This window comes from Myotis davidii, unplaced genomic scaffold, assembly GCF_000327345.1.
Source record: "Myotis davidii unplaced genomic scaffold, ASM32734v1 scaffold1081, whole genome shotgun sequence".
NCBI lineage: Eukaryota > Metazoa > Chordata > Mammalia > Chiroptera > Vespertilionidae > Myotis > Myotis davidii.
In genome coordinates, this window is record NW_006292443.1 from 400,064 (window position 1) to 420,970 (window position 20,907).

The 20,907-nt window shown below is 37.9% G+C and overlaps 1 protein-coding gene across 1 annotated transcript in view; it reads right to left on the reverse strand.

Annotated features, from left to right (window-relative positions):
- Nucleotides 1-20,707, reverse strand: part of PPP2R2A (protein phosphatase 2 regulatory subunit B, alpha) — a 99,185-nt gene extending 78,478 nt beyond the window's left edge. The window contains exon 1 of the mRNA XM_006765925.2: nucleotides 20,632-20,707. The gene's annotated coding sequence lies outside the window, so the exon portion shown is untranslated. The remainder of the gene's footprint in view (nucleotides 1-20,631) is intronic.
- Between the last annotated feature and the right edge of the window lie 200 nt (nucleotides 20,708-20,907).

A 20,907-nucleotide genomic window follows, 5' to 3' on the forward strand; every position in this document is an offset into this window, starting at 1 on the left:
GATCAGTCCCGGGCAACTGCCGGCCACTCAGGCCCCCAACCCGATCTCGCGGGTTGAGGGCGTGAGTGCGGGCAGACGCCGCAGCCGCCCCGCAGGCCTGTGTCCGGGTCTGCCAGTGGGATCAGGTCTCGGGTGACTGCTGGCACTCACACCCCCAACCTGATCTCGGATGGCGCTGTACCATCCTGCCTGCAATACGCAAATTAGCCGCCATCTTTTTTGGCGGTTAACTGCCATCTTAGTTGGCAGTTAATTTGCATATCTCGCTGATTAGCCAATGAAAAGGGTATCGGTCGTACGCCAATTACCATGTTTCTCTTTTATTAGTGTAGATGTTTACTTTGAATTTATATTAGTTCACACAAACTATCCATGCTTTTGTTCCGGCCCTCTGGTCCAGTTTAAGAACCCATTGTGGCCCTCGAGTCAAAAAGTTTGCCCACCCCTGGCTTAGCCAGATAATGCTTTTCAGCACTTCATCCCTAGACAACCAGGGATGGCCAGATACTGCAGTCTACTAACACAATAACAGAAAAATTCAAAGGAAATGGAATGGCAAAATTTTTAATAAAATTAATCTTCTCAAAGATACTCCATTTACAAAACAGGGGTTAAAAAAAAGAAAGAAAAGAAATACTCCAAAGGGGAGTGGGGGAAGCTTTTAAAAAATATAGTAATTGAAAGCAAAAGGTCAGTGACATAGTTGGAAACAAAATGGAGAAACTGTCCCAGAAAGCAGGACAAAATATAAGGCGTTATCATTTTAGAGAGAAAAAAATAGTGACCAAAATGGCATCAGGCTTCTCCAATGCCACAGTGGACACATCTTACAAATTCTGAGGAAAAATGATTTCCAATAACTAGCCAACTTGTTACAGTAAACCCTCTATTTTGTGAGCCTTGATTTAATGGACAAATTTTCCAGCCCATATGTCACATGTGAAAATTAACTTCCTCTTAATTTTAAAGTGCTTTTAGCTAAGATTTGCTTATAATTAAATTAACTTTTTTTGTTATTAACTCACTGTTATTTTTGACAGTTTTGCACATGTAAATAAATATCACCTATCTACAACTATAGTCTAAAGAGTCACCACTAAGCATGTGATCACACCTCTCATAATAATTGGTTCTGTGATTTTCTGTAGCAGTTTTAATGCACTAAGTTAGGCCCCAGCCGTGTACATTTGTTTACTGGAAATGACTGGTGAATTCAAGCATTTACTAGACCAATTCAGTATAAATTTAAAAGTACTGTAAAATATATAGAAAATTTCTGTGAAATTAAGCTTTTCATACATACTTAATTAAACCTACCTTTATTATTATATAACTAACTTTCAGCTTTAATGGACACCTCCTCACCTGAACTGGTCGGTTATATGAGGTTTTACTGTAGTATGAAAATAGAATAAAGATATCTTTTCCAAATAGGCATGGTCTCAAAAGCTGTACCACCCATGCATTCACCCCTTTTCACGAAATACTGGATGCTGTGCACCAGTAAATGAGGGAGTAAACCAAGAAAGAAAAATACATGGATGGGATTGAGACAGGCCGGTAAGCCAGGACATGTGATATAGGGAAACGGAGACCAGACAGTTAAACAGCAGTTTGCAGCCATCTAGTAACTCCTATCTTCACTAAACCAGGGGCATTTAAAAAGAGTAAATGGTTTGCACTTCTCCCCAACCAGAGAGTAAATAGCTTAAATCACCTTACTCAGGGAGACAGATAGCAGAAATCCAATTAGTGCCATTTGCCAACCACTCCCAAGGACAGATAAAGTTAACAGAATAAACCTCATTTTTATACATCAGCATAAAGCTGATGAATACTCTATTGAGATCTTCCCTTAAGACCTCCCCCTAAATATTTTTTTATTTTTAAGACTGTGATACTATCTATCTATCTATCTATCTATCTATCTATCTATCTATCTATCTGCCTGCCTACCTACCTACCTACCTACCTACCTACTTATACTAGTGATCCGTCACGTGAAATCACGCGAGACCCGGGACACCCCTACCACCCCCACACCATGCGACCACCCTGAGTCCTGAAGTCCTGCCCTGCGTAGCTGGTGCGCTGTGGGACGGCCCGAGTTTTGGAGTGCTGCCCTGATGCCCTGCCCCAGCGGTGCACACACAGGGCTGCAGGAAGCCGGGCTGAGCAGCTGCCAGCCCCACCCCTGCTGCCATCTTGTGATGGTGTTATGGTGTGAGGGTCAATTTGCACATCACCTCTTAATTATATAGGATTTTACTGATTTCTGAGAGGAAGGGAGAGAGAGATAAGAACATCATTGATGATAAAGAATCACTGATTGGCTGCTTCCTGCATGCCCCCCACTGCCAACACAGGTATGTGTCTAGACTGGGAATTGAACTGTAACCTCCTAGTTCATAGGTTGACAACTACAGAGCCACACTGGCTGGATACATCCAACCTTTAAAACCCCTTTAAATGAAGGTCCAGCACACGCCCATGCCTCCTAACCCTCTCTCGCCCACTAGCAAACATCTCCTTTACTCTAAGGGACCCCACGAGACTTGCAACCAAGACAGCAATGGGCAATGGTAGTTCATCCTGTGCAACTCCCCTGAACTTGTGTCCTCAAGGCCCCTTTTTCTTTGACTTCTTAATGAGCAAAAGCAGACCAGCCTGGGCTCATTTCCCCAGTCTTTCTTGTTTCACTGTCCCCAACTTTAACACCCTCTAAAATTCATCTAGACTCATGTTGTGAAATTTTTCCTTCATGAAGGCCAGGAACCCACACACTACAGGTCGGCCCTAGGCAGACCTGCTCAGGGCCAGGTCCCCCTTCTGGTAACAGGATCCCAGACAAGGAGAGCCAACAAAGAAGAGGCAAAAAGAATTCCCATGATGGTGATATGAAAATGCTAATAACAAAGGAAAATCCAAGGACAACAGCCACACAATAAAATTAGAAAACATATAGGCCAGGCTGAAGGAATATGGAAGGGACAGAACTCAAGGAAAAAGTAAAACTAATAGAATATATGATGTGTTTCAGTATACTGACAGACTTGAGGATGACTAGGTGATAGATTCACAGAAAATGAAGGAAATTATTCCAGACTGAAATATCACGATGGAGAACTTGGGTATAGGTGAAGGGAGATGATAAACTAATAGATTATCTGATTCTTTTGATCATGGAGAAAATTACATTGAAAAGGGCAGAAATGTAAAATAGAGTGAATAAAATAACAAAAAGTGAAAAAACAAGGTAAAATTATTAACTCTAGAGAAAACAATTCATAGCCGTGAACATGATTTATATGGACATAATAAATGCCTACTCTTAAACAATCAAATCTCAGTTCTCGAACATCTCCCACCTCGAACAATAGGGTTCTCAACCAAGTTATTCATGAAAAGTCTGTTTTAATGTTGGTTCTCCACCTGACAACCCTTTCATGCTGATACATCAGCTTGACAAAAAGCTTCTCTCCCACCACAAAAAAAGGAGAGAGTGGGCCAGTAAAGTCAGTTTACAGCTAAACCCTGCCTTACATCTCAGGAAATTGTGCTGTGAATATTTTTGTGTGTGTTTTCTGCTTTTGTCGCTAGAAAAATGGATAATTAGGACAATTTTAAAACATACAGAGACCATCAAGAGTGCTAATGTTGCTAAGGGTGTGAAAGAAACAATGATCACAGGCAATTGAAGAGGTAGAAAAACTGCTGAATTGGACAAATGAAAAGCAGTTAGCTGGTGACAGCATTTCAGAGGCCACCATAAGTGAAAAAGCATGCCGACTTCCTAAAAGACACCCCTGGAACAGAGGCTGAATTAAGGCTAGTAGGGGGTGGTTCAATAAATTTAAGAAAAATGTTTGTTTATAAACAGTGCATTAGACATGTACTGCATTTAAGAAAAACTAAAACAGGGAATTATGGGGGGTGGGGAGAGGTCTGGAACAAATTAATTCAATTTACATTATTTCTAATGGGAAAAACTGATTCGGTTTTCGAACAAATTTTTCTCAAACAGCCTTCCAGAAAAAATTCAGTTCAAAAATCAAGGTTCCACTGCATTAGTCTCCTATGGCTACTGTAACAAATTACCACAAGTTTGGTGGTTTAACACAACACAAATTCTTTTACAGTTCTGGAAGCCAGAAGTCCAAAGTCAGGTTTACAGGATTAAAGGTGTCAGCTAAGCAAGCTACTTCTAGAAACTCCAGGGGAAAATCTCTTTCCGTGTCTTTCTTTCTTCCTTTTTTTTTTAACCTTCTGGCCTCCTGCATTCCTTGGCTTGTGCAACCCTGCCCTTTCATCATGCCAGCCTCTTGCTTCTGGTGTCACACTACTACTTCCCATTTAAGTCTTATCTCCTATTTTTTCTTTATAAGGAACCTTGTGATTACACTTAGGCCTAAGAAGATAATCCTAAATAAATCCATCTCAAAAGCCTTTAATTATACCTCCACTCCCTTTGCCATACTAGGTAATATTCACTAGTTCTCAGGATTGGACGTGGTTATCTTTTGAGAGAGGAGGTGTTATTCAGACTGCTACAACTCTGAACATTGGTTCAAATAATATTAACGGTATAAAAAGATTGAGAAGGGAGGAGCAGGAGGAGGAGCAGGATAGAGCTCAATTCTTAGGTACCATTTGTATTTGAGGATGTAAACTGATTAAGAAACAGCTATATGAGCATAATGTTTGGAAGTAGGAAAATAAATACTAGAAGAGCAAAAAAGTTTGGGAAAAGAGACACAAGTTGAGGATATGTAAGAGGACATAAAACAATTTTCCTCACAAGCATTTTGAAACAATTAACTTGTGCATGAGCTATGCAGATAAAATCAAAATCGACCTAAAACAAAACTAAGATTAAGTAGCTGGGGAGGGAGAGAAATTCTGATCGGAGAATAAAAAGGTACTTCAAGGCTAATGAAGCAAACAAAATCACAAACATAAAAATTAAAAGGTTACTCATTTATACTTATTAAAACCTGTGTTAGATGTTATGAAACAACCAATTATGAAGTTAAGATTTCATTCCCTAAATTCATCCTTTTTACAGCACTGAGGGACAATCTGCTTTAAAAAGGTAAATTACTAGCAAAAGAAAACCTTTTCATTTAGTAAAATCTGAGCTAAACTTGAAATACAAACACAAATTTAATCTAACAATTAGGGATAGCTAACATATAATGCTATGATGGAAGCTACTCCTTTAACAGCTAGGACAAAGCTCCTTAGGAGGTGTTTATTCATTTATTGAAATGTTAACTGATGTGAGAATAGCACAATGGATGCTCAGTCAAGAAATTAAGATACTACCATACCTGTTGCCCCTTTCTCTAAAAAAGACTAAAAGCTGCCCTAACCGGTTTGGCTCAGTGGATGGAGCATTGGCCTGCGGACTCAAGGGTCCCAGTTTCGAGTCAGGTCAAGGGCATGTATCTTGGTTGGGGGCACATACCCAGTAGGGAGTGTGCAGGAGGCAGCTGATTGATGTTTCTCTCATCCATGTTTTTGACTCTCTCTATCCCTCTCCCTTCCTCTCTGTAAAAAATCAATAAAATATTTTTAAAAATAAAAATAAAATAAAAAAGACTAAAAGCTACCTTGCCTGTCCTTCCAAGTGCAGACTGCGGACCACAGAGCAGCAGCATCATGGGCATCATGTAAATGGTTAAAAATGCAAAATCACAGGCTCCACCCCAGACCTGCATGCCTGCAAGAAGAATCATAATCTGCATTTTGACAAGATTCCCTGGAAATTTAAAAGCTCCAGAAGTACTGGTATTAGTCTAATACAATTCTTTTGACAAAACAAAACTGCAGTCTGGCCAGTGTGTCTCAGTGGTTGAGTACAGACCCATGACCCAGGAGGTCACAGTTCGATTCCTGGTCAAGGCACATTCTCTGGCTGTGGGCTTGATCCCCAGTAGGGGGCATGCAGGAGACAGCCGATCAATGATTCTCATCATTGATGTTTCATTGTCTCTCTCCCTCTCCCTTCCTCTCTCTGAAATAAATAAAAACATATTTAAAAAAAACAACAGTATTGCACACTTCTAAATAAGGAATCAAGAGAAAAAAGGGTCCTCATTACTACAGTAAAATTTGCTTTCTCTTTGGACTCTTGTAGAATTTTTTATGGGCTCTACATATATTCCTCATTCTACTCAAAATTTGGTAAAGGATTCAGATCATCAGCTAAACTGTGGAGGAAAGTGTAATAAGAAAATACTTATAATGTAGAAGAATATTGTACTTACAATGTTGCCTTAGGCAACAAAGGGGAATGAGGGCAGGCTTTTTAGAGCCTTAGCAGTTAAGGGTCAATACCTTTATGGGATTTTCCTGAGATTAGACCTTCAAATGCTCCCAAACTCCACTCATACCTTCTAAGGGAAAATTAAACTAACAGCAAAGGATGCTTTGAGCACTATTGCATGTTCAAAGTCCTCTCTCATTTCCCAATTATTCTTGATAGATGTAGAGCAAGCACGTCAAACTCACAACCCACAACGAGTATTTTTGCAGCTCAGTCAATACAACAGTATGTAAGAAATGTTTTAATAAAAATTCTGTAACTTAATTTTGACAATATCCTGTTATACATAATTATTAATAACAAACTACAATGTTTGCTAATGACTGATTACTGTAACTGTGTTGCATTCATTTTCCCTTACGTGCCTTATGCACAGGTGCACCATTTCTCTCCACTAATACCAGCAGCAAATATTTTAGCAGCCGAATGCCACGTTATTAGTCTTGGACTGACTTGTTTGGTGAGTGCAACAGGAAATATTTCGCTTTCGGAGAACAAGAAAAATCGGTTTATTTGTGTTACACTTATTAATTTGCGCAGTTATTCAGTGTCTGGTAAGTTAATGGAATCATATAATACAGGGGTGGGCAAACTTTTTGACTCGAGGGCCACAATGGGTTCTTAAACTGGACCGGAGGGCCGGAACAAAAGCATGGGTAGAGTGTTTGTGTGAACTAATATAAATTCAAAGTAAACATCATTACATGAAAGGGTACGGTCTTTTTTTTTTTTTTAGTTTTATTCATTTCAAACGGGCTGAATCTGGCCCGCGGGCCGTAGTTTGCCCACGGCTGATATAATATGTAGTCATTGTGATTGCCTTCTTCACTTTGCATGATGTTTTCAAACTTCATCCATGTTGCAGTGTGTATCAGTCAGTGCTTCATTCCTTTCTATGACTGCGTATTATCCATTATATGAATAATCTTTTTTTTGTTCTAATACACAATCTTTTTTTTGATTTAACAATATTAAATCCTCACTCCAGGATACTTTTTCCATTGATTTTTAGAGAGTGGAAGGGGAGAGTAGAGAAAGAGAAACATCAATGTGAGAGAGACACACATAGACTGGTTGCCTCCCACACACCAACTGGGGCCAGGGATTGAGCCTGCAACCCAGGAGCATGCCCTTAACGAAAATCGAACCCTTTGGTACACAGGCTGACGCTCTTAACCAAGGAACCACCCAGCCAGGTCTACACAACTTAAAAAAAAAAAGTTTATATTGATTTTTAGAGAGAGGAAGGGAGAGGGAGAGATAGAAACATCGATAAGAAACTTCACTGATCAGCTGCCTCCGGCATTCCCCCTACTGAGGATCGAGGCCACAACCCAGGCATGTGCCCTGACCGGGAATCGAACTGTGACCTCCTTGTTCATGGGTGGACGCTCAACCGCTGAGTCACTCTGGACAGACTACACAATCTTTTTCAAATATATCATCAACTGACAGACATTTGGTTTGTTTCCACTTTCTGACTATTACAAAAAATGTTGCTATAAACTTTTGTGTACAAGTTTTTGTGAATACATTGTCAATTCTTACACTAGAGGCCCGGTGCACGAAAATTCGTGCACTGGAGCGTGGGGGGGTGGGGGGTGGGGGTGAGTGTCCCTCAGCCCAGCTTGCCCCCTCTCACAAGTCTGGAAGACCTCAGGGGATGTCCTGCTGATGGCTTAGGCCTGGTCTGCGGGAGGTGACTGGGCTGATCAGGGGAAGGCGCCGCCCCCATCACCCACTGCTGCTATCACTGCTGGCCACCAGGGCTCACAGCTCCGAGTCCGGGGCCTTGCAGCCGCCAGGGCTCAAGGCTGCCTGAGCCCCGGGCCTCACAGCCACTGTGGCTTTGTCCGAATAGACGTCTGCCCTAATTAGCATATTACCCTCTTATTAGTATAAATGGTAAATTTATGTTTAACTTTTTAAGGAATTGTGAAACAAAAGTTTTGAAGTAGCATACAGAGAAAAGAGAGAAAAAGGCTTGTAAATTACTACAAACATTTGCCCAGAGAAATCTCTAATAATATGTACCAATAAATTCAACTCACAATCATTTGAAACCATTAAAATACCTAATTATGTCTCAGAAAGACTTGAGGCATGATTCTTTCATTTACCTCCCCTACAGCACATCTCAACATCAACTTGGAAAAAAGAAAGTCATTTACTACTCACATTCTGGCATTAATTGTAAAATTTTTGCATGAGATTAGCCAAGGATCTCCTAGTAATATGAACAGATTAATACCAAAAGCCACCAAGTGTTATAGAAAATGCTTAATTTTAATAAAATTGACCTTTTTAATGTACCTAAAATGAAGAAAGCATATCTTTTTATTTCCTTCACATTCTCCATAGTGCTAGGCACTCAACATACACTAGTTGACTATGGATGAATAAGGCCTTGCCTTAGCTCCACCCATCCCAAGAGAACCAGAGATTTAGATTTAATGAGATAGTATTTTTGAAATTTAACCGTATAGAAGCAATGTGGGAATCCTAAGGACAGAATAGTTTTATTAACTCATAATAACTTAAATTGCTCAACTTCAATGAGTTTCAGTGTCCTCGCTCACAAAATGACAATAATGTCTACCTCAAAGGAAGAAATGCAACCTTGATCATTCCTTATCAACAATTTCATTACAAAGAAATGCAATGCAGTTATCAAGTTTTCCTATAACGCTGAAGACTTAGCTTAATTAAAAAAACACACATCAAACAACATACTGGCTGTCTTTATTATCAATACAGAGTTTTATAGCAAGGGAAAGTGACTTATAAAATCTATGGGATCCTTTTATTTTCTAAACCAGAAACTGCAAAACAAATGAGGTGAAACTTTGGTCAAAATTTTGGATTTTGCCTAATTTTATCCTGGAATAGCCTACAAAATAAAGTAATCCAGTTCTAATTTTCAAACTGTTAATCTAGGATAATAGATTTGTCTCACAGAAGTACCAATCTGTGTTCTTTAATGTCTTCTAATATGATGCTTTCATATTCTGCCTAGGGCTCTTTCTGTCTACCACCAGTCACTTATAGGAAGTACTTTAGCTGTTCCTTCTCACAGAACCCCTGCTATATATAAAATGACAAGGAGCACACAATAAGAGGTGGAAGCAACCTAAATGTCCATCAACAGGGGAACAGATAAAACAAAATATAGTATATACATACCATCTTAAAAAGGAAGTCCTGTCACATGCTACAACATGGATAAATCTTGAGGACATGAAATCCAATCACAAAAAAACAAATGCTGTAAGATTCCACTTGCATGAGTTATCTAAATTAGTCAAATTCATAGAAACAAAAAGCAGAGTGGTAGAAACCAAGGACTCGGGGGAAGACAGAATGAAGAGGCTTTTAATGGGTCCAGTTCCAGTTTTACAAGATGAGAAAGTTCTAACAATGTTTTATAACAGTATGAATATAGCTAATACACGACTGAACTATAACTTAAAATGGCTAAGATGGTAAACTTTATGTCAAGTGTTTATTTTACAATAAAAATGCATTAAAATATTAGGGAGCTAGAAAGTATTTCCCTGGAAGAATTAGTTCTGCTGCTAGGAAAAAAATAATTCTTTTTAATGTCAAAGGAAAATAAAACCTAAGGGCAATCCCATCTCTACTATGAGTTTCTATAATAACCATTTTACATGTTGCATCCCATCCCTAAGTAATTTGACATGAACTATTTATTGCCTACAACAGCCTGTGTGTGTTACAAAAGAGCCTTCCCTATCAGCCAATAGAAAATATTAAAATTTCCTCTTATGCGATCTTAGAAACAGATCTACTCCAGGCTCATAAAACTGTTAACTCCGGGAAGCTGGGGAAAAGGGTAACACTAAAAAAGGTTCTATTTCTCCTTTCAAACGAAGCAGACCTGAACCTCTACAATGGGAAATTCCAGATCTTTAGAAAATGTTTAAAAATTGCCTACCAATACTTATTACCTACTTTGGTTCTTCTCTTAATACAGACTACTGAAGAAGAATTTAGATTCCCTCTAAATGAAATTCAAAAGGGGCAATTGGTTCAAAATCCAGTATTTCTCTAATATTTTTGCCTATAATTAAAGTGACAGTAATTTGTAATTTAAAAAAAAAATTTACCAAGGGAATACACTAAAGCCATTAAGTCCAACATCTTAGAGAAGATTCATCCCTTTAATATTACATCACAATAAAGAAGTATTAAGAAGCCCTGTTGGTGTGTCTCAGTTGGTTGGGTGTCATCCTGTTGTTGGTTCAATTCCTGGTCAAAGCACAGGACTGGGTTTTGGCTCCATCCCTGCTGGGGATGCAGGAGGCAGCCGATTGATTTTTCTATTCTTGCATCATTCTCTCTCTCTAAAAAGTTAATGAAAATATTTTTTAAAAAATATTAAGAGGATTCCTAAGAAACAGTATCTTTTTAATGGACTAAAAATTATCATTGCCATATAAAAATATCCTTGACTCCTCCAGATTTCAGTAGGCATAAAACCATAGGCAAAATCTTACATTAAAGCTGAGGTTCTTAAACAGGGTCATTGGCTGGTCCACGATTCCCCTTGAACTGGACAAAGATCATGCAGAGACCCCAGTTGACATCTGAACATTCAAGGAAGTCAACCAATAGAAACTATCATTAAGGGAGCACAACATGGTATATAGAAGCATTCAATAATGATTTGCTAAGGATTCCACATATGCCACTGGCAAAGATCTAGATGGCATTTTAATCAACTACTGCTAATATTAACTAAAAATAGTTACTTAATATAATAGATTAGCTTTCTTTTTAAATAAACCCAATGTTTGAACCTGGAAAGAAAATTGCTACATCAGGTTTTAAAAGTCCTAAATACTTTCCCAAATATTTTAAGGACAGAAAATAGCCACAAAAATACTGAAAATACCAAGCAACAAATAGTTGATATTGCATTCTAAGAATGGGAAATTCAGCAACTATTTTAAAATAGAATTATGTTGTACTTTAAATTAGAATTTAAAGAAAAATACTGTTTCTTCTCCTTTTCTTCCTTCTCCTAGTTAAAAGAGTTGGGAAACAGAAAGTTGTTATGCATATTTTATGCCTTTCTTTCAGGAATAATACAGAATATCAAACTTCAACATGTTGGGCTCAAAACACAATGCCAAGGGCACCAATTATTTTCTAATGACCAGGCGGCCAACCCAGAATTGCACTAGACTAGGCTCTGAGGAGTTCAGCAATCATACATTAACTACTAATGATAGCTGGACTTGAGTAGAGTGGAAAATGCCCTGGAAAACTTTGAGAGCTCAAGTATTTTGGCAAATATGTACTGGTATTTAATCTCAGGGACAGTTAAATTTAAAAACACATATTATAAAGTCCTGAAAGTATCCTTTCTTCACCAAGAACACCAGATGAAAGAGTTTAAGGCTGATCTGATTTGGTATCTAAAGAACAGCAAGCTGAAACCTCAAGTCACAGGAAAGCTTTAAGACATTCATGTACTATTCTGATCGCTTATCTTGAGGTTCATGAGTCTTTTAAACTTTAAAATATTTATTCATTTAAAAAATATTAATGATAGCCTTATACATTAACAAATTTATGAAAAATAACTATTGCCTCCCAAAATAAATTAGTAAGAAAAATGGCATTTTACATTTCTGCAAGTCTCTCTAATGCCTGATTTAACAGAAGACGCCTAGATTCTCTTAATTGCTTCTTTATTCAACATACTACTCTTGTTGTATTGGTTAAATATATGAAGAAAATCCAGCCTCACAAAGGTATATAGTTGGAAAGAGAGGAGTATTTTAATAGGCTTTGCAGATAGTTCTGAATACTTCTCTTTGATATTATACCAAAACTCAACATGTGGTAGTTTCTTAAAGGTTTGTGGTATCTGAAACCCTATTCACTGTTCGTTAAAGTCCAATGTTTCAATTTGCACTTTTACTTATGCATGATGTTTTTTGTGTTTTTTTAAAAATATATATATTTTCATTGATTTCAGAGAGGAAGGGAGAAGGATAGAGAGATAGAAACATCAATGATGAGAATCGTTGATCAGTTGCCTCCTGCATGCCCCACACTGGAGATGGAGCCCGCATGTGCCATGACCGGGAATCAAACCATGAACTCCTGGTTCATAGGTTGACGCTCAACCACTGAGACACACCGGTTGGGCTTAGGCATGATGTTTAAACATCACAAGTAAAATACTGATTCAGTTACACAGACCTCCCAAAGGCTGGCACATTTCACTACACAATATCAAAAATCACAGTCATTAATATCATTACTGATCTCATACAAAAAATCTTTAGGTACTGGGAAGTTATCAAGCTCAGGATGGCAGATACCAATTTCTAAAATTCTAACTTTAGCTTGAAAACTCAAAATTTACCAAGGGTAACAAATACTGTCCATTGAGGCAAAAGATTCATTGTTCATTTGAGAAAAATGTCTGCCAAACATCCAAGTCTCAATAACCAGAATTTATCAGTAGTTTCTACTAATAAAAATAATGCTCAGTGAAAAGAGCAAATAATTCAGCTTGAAACTCAAATAGTAATTACTTACACCAATGCTTTTCCTCCAGAAAACCACTGTACTATGGCCCATGGAAGAAGTGCTTTAGGTATACTTCTCATTTTGTCACACAAAAACAGACATGTATTTCAGTCAAGATATAATAAAATTAATAATTTTTACTGTTTCATCAAGAACATTCTTAAGTAAAATTGGCATTTTTAAACTGCTGATACATGGTGATGGAAGATGACCATGACTACTTGCTGGTATTGTTTGGTGCCAAAACCTTAACTCATGTAAAAGTGCCAGCAGATTCACCTACATTGCTTTTGTACCATTGGTGCAAATTCATTTTTGTTATTATGAAAATACTTTCGACTTGATAAGCTTTTTGAAAGAATTGAAGGGGTGCCCAGACCACACTCTGAAACGCAGTAAATGATACGTAGCTGTTTTAACAATGGTTATGGACCCTCTCTGACCAGAAAAGTGCACATACGAACAAGCACACACAATACAATTTTACATACAACTTCAGAAGGTTCACAAAGCCCCTATTGCCCATTTATAGCACTTTCTAGCTAAAGAATTCCATCAGCAGAAAATGCAGGCCTGCAAATTTACTTCAATACAATAATAATCTACTAGGCACTATAAAAAAGTTTATTATAAGCAAGTCACATTCTAAAAACCTCAAACAATTTCATCTAAACTAAAAGAAGTAGCTAGAGTTTTGAAAAAATAGAATTACATTAGGGAAAGTAAAAGGTTTCAGGTTAAGAATCCCAGCTCCACCACCTGCTCAAGAACACACAGTTACTAAATTAATCTTCCTAGACCAGTTTCTAATCTGTAATATGGAAAGACAACAGTGTTGCCCTGGCCGGGTGGCTTAGTTTATTGGATCGTTGTCCCAGTAAACCAAAGGTTGCAGGTTTGAGTCCCGGTCAGGGCTCATACAGGAGGCAACTGATGGAAGTTTCTCTCACATCGATATTTCTCTCTCCCTTCCTCTTTCTAAACATATCCTTGGGTGAGGATTTAAAAAAAGGTGAGGGGAAAGAAAAAATAAAAACAACGTCTACTTATTTCATGGAGTTTTTGTGAAGATTAACGAACATGTAGGGTGTCCTCCAAAAAAAAATGTATATGTACACACTTTAAATCTTACTAATTCCAATGGGTTAAACCTCAAAAGAAAGAAACATCAGCCCACCCAGTCGCTGTGGCTCAGTGGTTGAGCATTGACCTATGAACCTGGAGGTCATAGGTCAATTTCTGGTCAGGGCACATGCCTGGGTTGCCGGCTCAATCCCTCAGTGTGGGGCATACAGGAAGCAGCCAATCAATGATTCTCTCCATCACTGATGTTCCTAACTCTCTCCCTCTTCCTTCCTCTCTGAAATCAATACAATTAAAAAAAAAGAAAGAAAAAGAAACATCAATTGGGCTACCACCTTAGTAGTATATACATTTTTGGGGGGATGGGGGGGAACACCCTGTACAAAAGACACCTGAAACAATACCTAGTTAAGCATTAAATAAATGCTGGCTGCTGTAATTAAGACGACCATGCCATTTCTTCCTGATACTGACTATATAGTGATAATTAAATTCAATTATCTACAAGAAATATATTTTACATATTACCAGGCCTTTCCTTCTCTTTCCTTCTACTTAGAAAGAAACTTGCTGACACCTGATTACTCAATTATAATTTCCATTACCACCTAAGGTAAAGGAGATTATTGTTGAGGATATTAACTAAAACATCTATCTCCAACCCTTCAATTTTCTGACTTATTAGCATAAGAAACTTAAAATATAGTTTACCTTTCTTCCTGCAACTCAACTAAACTAGGCAACATATGTGTGCAAATACATAAAATATGGGAACCTTTTTACTAATAAAATTAATTCTTTGCTTCAAACGAGCTTTCATCATGCTGCTTACTCCATAAGTTTAAGAAGCTTAAATTTTAGTTCACTAGAAGAAAGTATTAATAAGTAAGTTTAATTTTTGGTTTTTATTTTAATAGCTTGAGACAAAATGTCAGCTAAAACTCTTTCAAAGCCATTATCTTATATTTTTATCAATAAAGGAATAAGAAAAGTATTATCTTAAAAAGACATTAAGGCTTCCTGTCTAATATCAGATAAATATGGTTATTCATGTTATTTTATGTGCAAATTTATATTACTCCAAGTGATTGTACTGCATTAAGTTAGTACTTAAAAGAAAGGAGGAGCATCGCATAGGATATAAGGTAAAAATGTTAAATAAGACCATTGCTATGGGTCATTAGGTTTGGAATATAGCTAATCCTATATTATAAAAGCCTAATATGCTAAGTGTCTGACCGTTCATTCAACTGGTCAACTAGTCGCTATGACATGCACTGACCACCAGGGAGGCAGACGCTCCAACCAGTAGGGACTGGGTGAGATGGCCCCAATCGGGACTGGGCGAATCCGTGCACTGGGCCTCTAGTGTGCCAATATTTGAAATCTGCAAACAACAAATCTACCACTTTTTTTCTGCTAATTGAGTGCCTAAATCTAACATGCATTCTACTCTAAAAAACATGTAGCATTACATATAGAATGGATTTAAAACCATTAAATATTATGTGAAACCCCAAAGATTAGTTGTTTCTCAAAATTTTATTTATGTCCTTATTTGGGGAATACTTTCACTCTACCATTGAAAATTATTTTCCTAAGAACCATCCATAAACGTCTTAATCCTACCAAAAATAAACAGGAAGCCAAGTGTTGAAAAGATGCACTGCATTTGGATCAAAGGACCATAAAAACAGGCTTCATGTAATAAAATCACATTCTAAAATAATTTCCTATGAATAAAAGTTTAAGAGTATCAAGTATGAAGCTAAGGAAAATTATACTTACATTAAAATGAAAATCATAAAAAGTACTTAATATTTAACAATATTAAATATTAAATTAATGAAAATTCTAAGCCTTGAGTAACTAAGTTCAGTAGACTTATCTTTAAACTAGAGACCCAGTGCACGAAATCGTGTGCTTAGGGTCCCTAGGCCTAGCCTGTGATCAGAGCCATCTTTTGCCCTTTCACAGGTCCCCAGGCCCAACACCACCTCCACCACTGGGGCGGGTAGATCGCAGGCACTCCCCACAGCTTCCATCAGCACTGCAAGCCCCGGCAGCAGCAGCGGGCCTGCACGAGCAGCCCTGAGCGGGCAGCGCTCTCCCATCAGTGGCCAGCCCAGTGAACACACATGGAGGTTAAGTCGCCGGCACACGCTTTCCCGCCGGACTGAGCCCCTGAGCAGCCTGGGATGAGCTGGGGATCACAACGGCCTGACAGCCAGTCTGGTCCTCCCACTACCGACGCAGGTTCCCCTGTTCACCATCACTAATCCATCGGAGCCTGTGAGCCTGGGGGGAGGGACCAAGAGATCAGCCATTCCGCCTTCTCGCCAGTCCCCAGCCCTGCCCCCCGCCACCACCCACCCGCTTCCCCATGGTTCCCCATTCGCCTGCAGGCGGGGTTTGGGGAGGGGAAGGGACCAAGAGGTGGTCAATGCACCTCCCGGCGACTGGTCCAGCGGTTGTTCCAGTCATTACTCTTATGGTCCCTGGACTTTTATTATATAGTATTAAGGCTCTCAGAGAGTCCAGCATCTCAATCAATTTAACTGTTTCTTTCTAGGACACCTTTGAGAATTAACAAGATTAGAAGGAACAATAGAAATCACCTAATCCAGTCTTGTAATCTTAAAATGAAATAAACTGGAACTCAGTTGAGAGCTTATCTAAAGTGATATATACTAATCTGTCATTAGGATAAAAATCCAAGTTCTCCTGACTTCTATTATACTGCTGTATGTCATCAATCCCATTATAAATCCTACCAAGTAAATAAATCCATAATGACCAGAAAGATCTCATCAGCCTACCTTTCACCTGCTGTCTTCCCCCTGCATAACCTCATAATAATAGTAACATTTATATTCCTTCACTCAACAAATACTGAACACCTACTGTGTGCCAGGCATTGTTCTATGCACAGCAGTTTTTATATAGGCCAGTGTAGAGTACAAAGATACATTAGTCCTGCACTAAGCTTACAATAAGTACCACAGCAGAGGTTTGAGGTACTAAATATACATATATATATTATACACACACACACACAAAATGTTATGAAGGAAGATTGTGGGAAGAGTGACAGCAAAACACAAAGACCCAAAAGTGTATAGGATTTGTTTGAAGAACAGTATCCATTTAGCTGTACTGTAAACCATATTAGCTAATCAACTTAGAGAGGTAGAGGCCATAGTGGTGAAGGGTTTCATATTCTAGACTGAAATATCTGAAAGTAATTTATAATCCAATGGATACAATGACCACTGAAGATTTCTAAAGAAAGTAACACTGGGAACACATTTAAGGTTAACTTAGAACAGTGGTTCTCAACCTTCCTAAAGCCGCAACCCTTTAATACAGTTCCTCATGTTGTGGTGACCCCCCAACCATAAAATTATTTTCGTTGCTACTTTATAACTGTAATTTTGCTACTGTTATGAGGAGCATCTCATAGGATATAAGGTAATGTAAATACCTGATATGCAGGATGTGTTTTCATTGTTACAAATTGAACATAACTAAAGCATAGTGATTAATCACAAAAACAATATGTAATTATATATGTGTTTTCCGATGGTCTTAGGCGACCCCTGTGAAAGGGTCGTTCGACCCCCAAAGGGGTCACGACCCACAGGTTGAGAACCGCTGACTTAGGAAATCATTTGGGATCTTAATCCAAACCTGATGAGAGATATTGAGAACCTGTATTAAGGTGAAAGTGAGTATGGAAAGATTATAACATTACAGAAGTAAAAATGGTATGCCATGATAGCCAACTACAAGTAGGAGGGGAAAGAGACAATTTGGCGCCTTTGATGGGAAAGAACCTGGGCTATATAATTAACAGAAAATAGGCAAACAAAGCTAAAGATTGAGCTAAATGTAACCTGTTTGGATATTAGTACAAACCAAGCGTGCCAATGTATTAATCTTATTTCATTTCAGTAAAGCAAATCTTCCCTTAGCAAACCCAACAGACTATGATATGCAAAGTATAGTATGCAAAAATACCCGTTAAGAGTGTTAAGTTGAAAATTGAAAATTAGTACATTTGTATAGACAGATACTAGAACAAATCATATTTTTATTAAAATATACATATTAAGCCTCAGCATGTTAATGCTAGGAATATACTGTATGCTAAAGTAATGTTTAACAATCTCAGAAAAATATGCAATAAATCAGTAGCAAAATGAAGCTACTAAGTATCCGCAGAAGAGAACAACTGATCCATCATACATATCACAATCATTTAGTTCAGTCTGGAATTATCAATTTCTCCTAATTAAATAAAATCCACGTGCCTAATTTGGGAGCTCATCTGCACCAATGCTTCATGAAACGAAACACAAAAGTTTAACTGAACTGGTTGGTTAAATAAAAAAGGAGCAACCCACCAACTTAGCTTCTGGAATGGGAAACTTTTTATTCCAAGTTTCAAAGGCAGGGCTAAAGGGGACCAAAGTTTTGCCACCCCAAAATATGCCTTTTAGGGTATTGATTTTGGGCTGTTAGGAAACAGAAGAATCAGAAAGAACCTTTGACCCTCCCTCTACCTGCCTAAAGGAATTCAATAGAAAACCCTGCTTAAAGGAAGGGTCACCTTAGCATCATAATATAAACTAAATGTGGCATACAGAGAGATTCCTAGTAAAGCCTGTTTATTACACTTCCCTCTGGGTACCGCTGTTTTTGAGTGGCTCAGAAAGAATTTTACATGTTCACTCTCCCATCTACCTGTAAACTGCCTATTTTCCCTTTGAAATCCCAGCCCCCCACCCCCCATTCTCCTTTGTCTAAAATGGCATATAAACCTCAACTGCATTTTCTTATGGCACCCCCTCATGTACTCCTGGAATTCTGGACATTTTCTATTTTAAAAAATAAATGAGGAAACAAAAAACACCCATGTAGTCTTTCTGCCCACCATTTAACAAGTAAAGTATGAGCTCCTTTGGGGCAGGGCTTGTGTTCTAGACACCTCGTGGCCCCAGTGCTCAGATTTCAGGAGCCCCCCCCCCATCTCTGATAAAAGGAATAAATGGAAATAAATCAACCAAGGAATGTTTTTCAAGTATACAGCACTTTCATAACTTGGTGAGTATTACACAACAGCATAGAGCTATGATCCAGTATTTAGTGCCTACTATTCAACAGGTAATAAAGTTACAAAATGAGTAACACATGACTCCTCCCTGGAACTTAGAATTTATTTCTCTAAACAAGTCTAATACCAAAAGGTTTCACCAGAAAACCTTGATTTGCCTTATTTGTGTGAACATAAATGAGTTTCTTAACTTCTTTAAGATTCTGGTTTCTCATCTGAAAAACAGATGAGGATTCAAAAGAAGAAATGTGAGTGTGCCCTGTAAAGAATCACAAGTATAATGTATGCCAGTTGGCTCCCCACAGGACTCACCAAACTCTGATCAGACACTGCATTAAAAATGACACTGATATATCCAAGTATTCTACCGGCTAAACACAAAGCCATGATCCTACCATAACATGAAAAAATCCTCAAAACAACAGTATTCTAAGTCAGAAACAGGGTCTTACTATGAGGACAATATAATCTTGAGAAAGTTGATTTATAAACTTTCATAAGACATTTTTAAAAATTAAAAGTACATTTTAAAATTTATTATTAGAGAGAGAGAAAGGGAAACATCAACTTGTTGCCTCAATGGTTGCTTCTTGTATGTACCCTGACCAGGCATAAAACCTGCATCTTTGGTGGATCGGAACAATGCTCTAACCGAGCTCCCCAGCCAGGGCTTAAGAGTACATGTTTTAATTTATCTGAGTTTTGTTGGAAAATTCCTACTGTCATTCAAGACAGAATACTATTATATTAAAATTCAAACTTTAAAAATAATATTGCTGAATAAAATAATGTAACCACTTTTGGGAAATAATGTCTCCTACACATCTCAAATGAGAACACAATCCTACAAGTTTCAAAACTTCACACTTTTGAAATACACTAAAATAAACGAATTTGGAGGAAAAAACTAATACTATACTATTACTTCAACTGATCAAATCTAGCTTTTAACTGCACAATAAGCTCCCTAGAAGACATGTGATATGTCCATAGCACTGTTATTCTTATCCACCTAAATTAATCCTTATAAGACAATAAAATGAATCATTTGAGCCAACATTTCTTCACTGAATATGCTAATCAACACCACTCTCAAAGTAGGCAAGTTAAAAAACAAAACAAAACACAACTAAAAAGCTTCCCTCTAAAATACAAGATACTGTCAAGATGCTTTCTGAGCTGAATGTTGATGGCACTTATTTCACCTTAATTACCTAAAAACGACGTACAACATGAAAATGCATCACCATTTACTTATATGTGGAATTTACACAAGAAAACCTTTATCACATAGACCTTGGATTTCTCTTTTGATGGTGTTTGATATATCATCTACTGCTTTCATTTAATTCATGGAAAATTAATAATGAGGCCTGAAGAATGAAAGATTTAAGACTATTTTCTGGAAAATGTTCTTCCATTGCTTGGACAACACAAAATGTTCCTATATAACAGACTCATCTACAAAGAAATCCTTCCGTAATCAAGATTTTGAAGATTCTGTATTCAAAATTTGCGTTAGTAGATGCTTTCTTACCTTCTGCTACATCATCATCTACTGCTCCTTTCACCTGAGAAAAACACCACTGAATATCATTCCCTCCTCCAGCTCCTGGAAAAAAGAACACATACCGATTAAAACTGAGTCCTGTTCATGTTTACTCTACTAAACATTGAGATGGTATCCACGGTTGGCATGATACTAATATAATAGCTTAGTACTGCCCACATACATAACCACTACCCCCAAGCACTAATTGGGAAAGGGTTAGTCCCCAATAGTTGGTGCTGCTTTAGGAAAAAAGAGATCTGG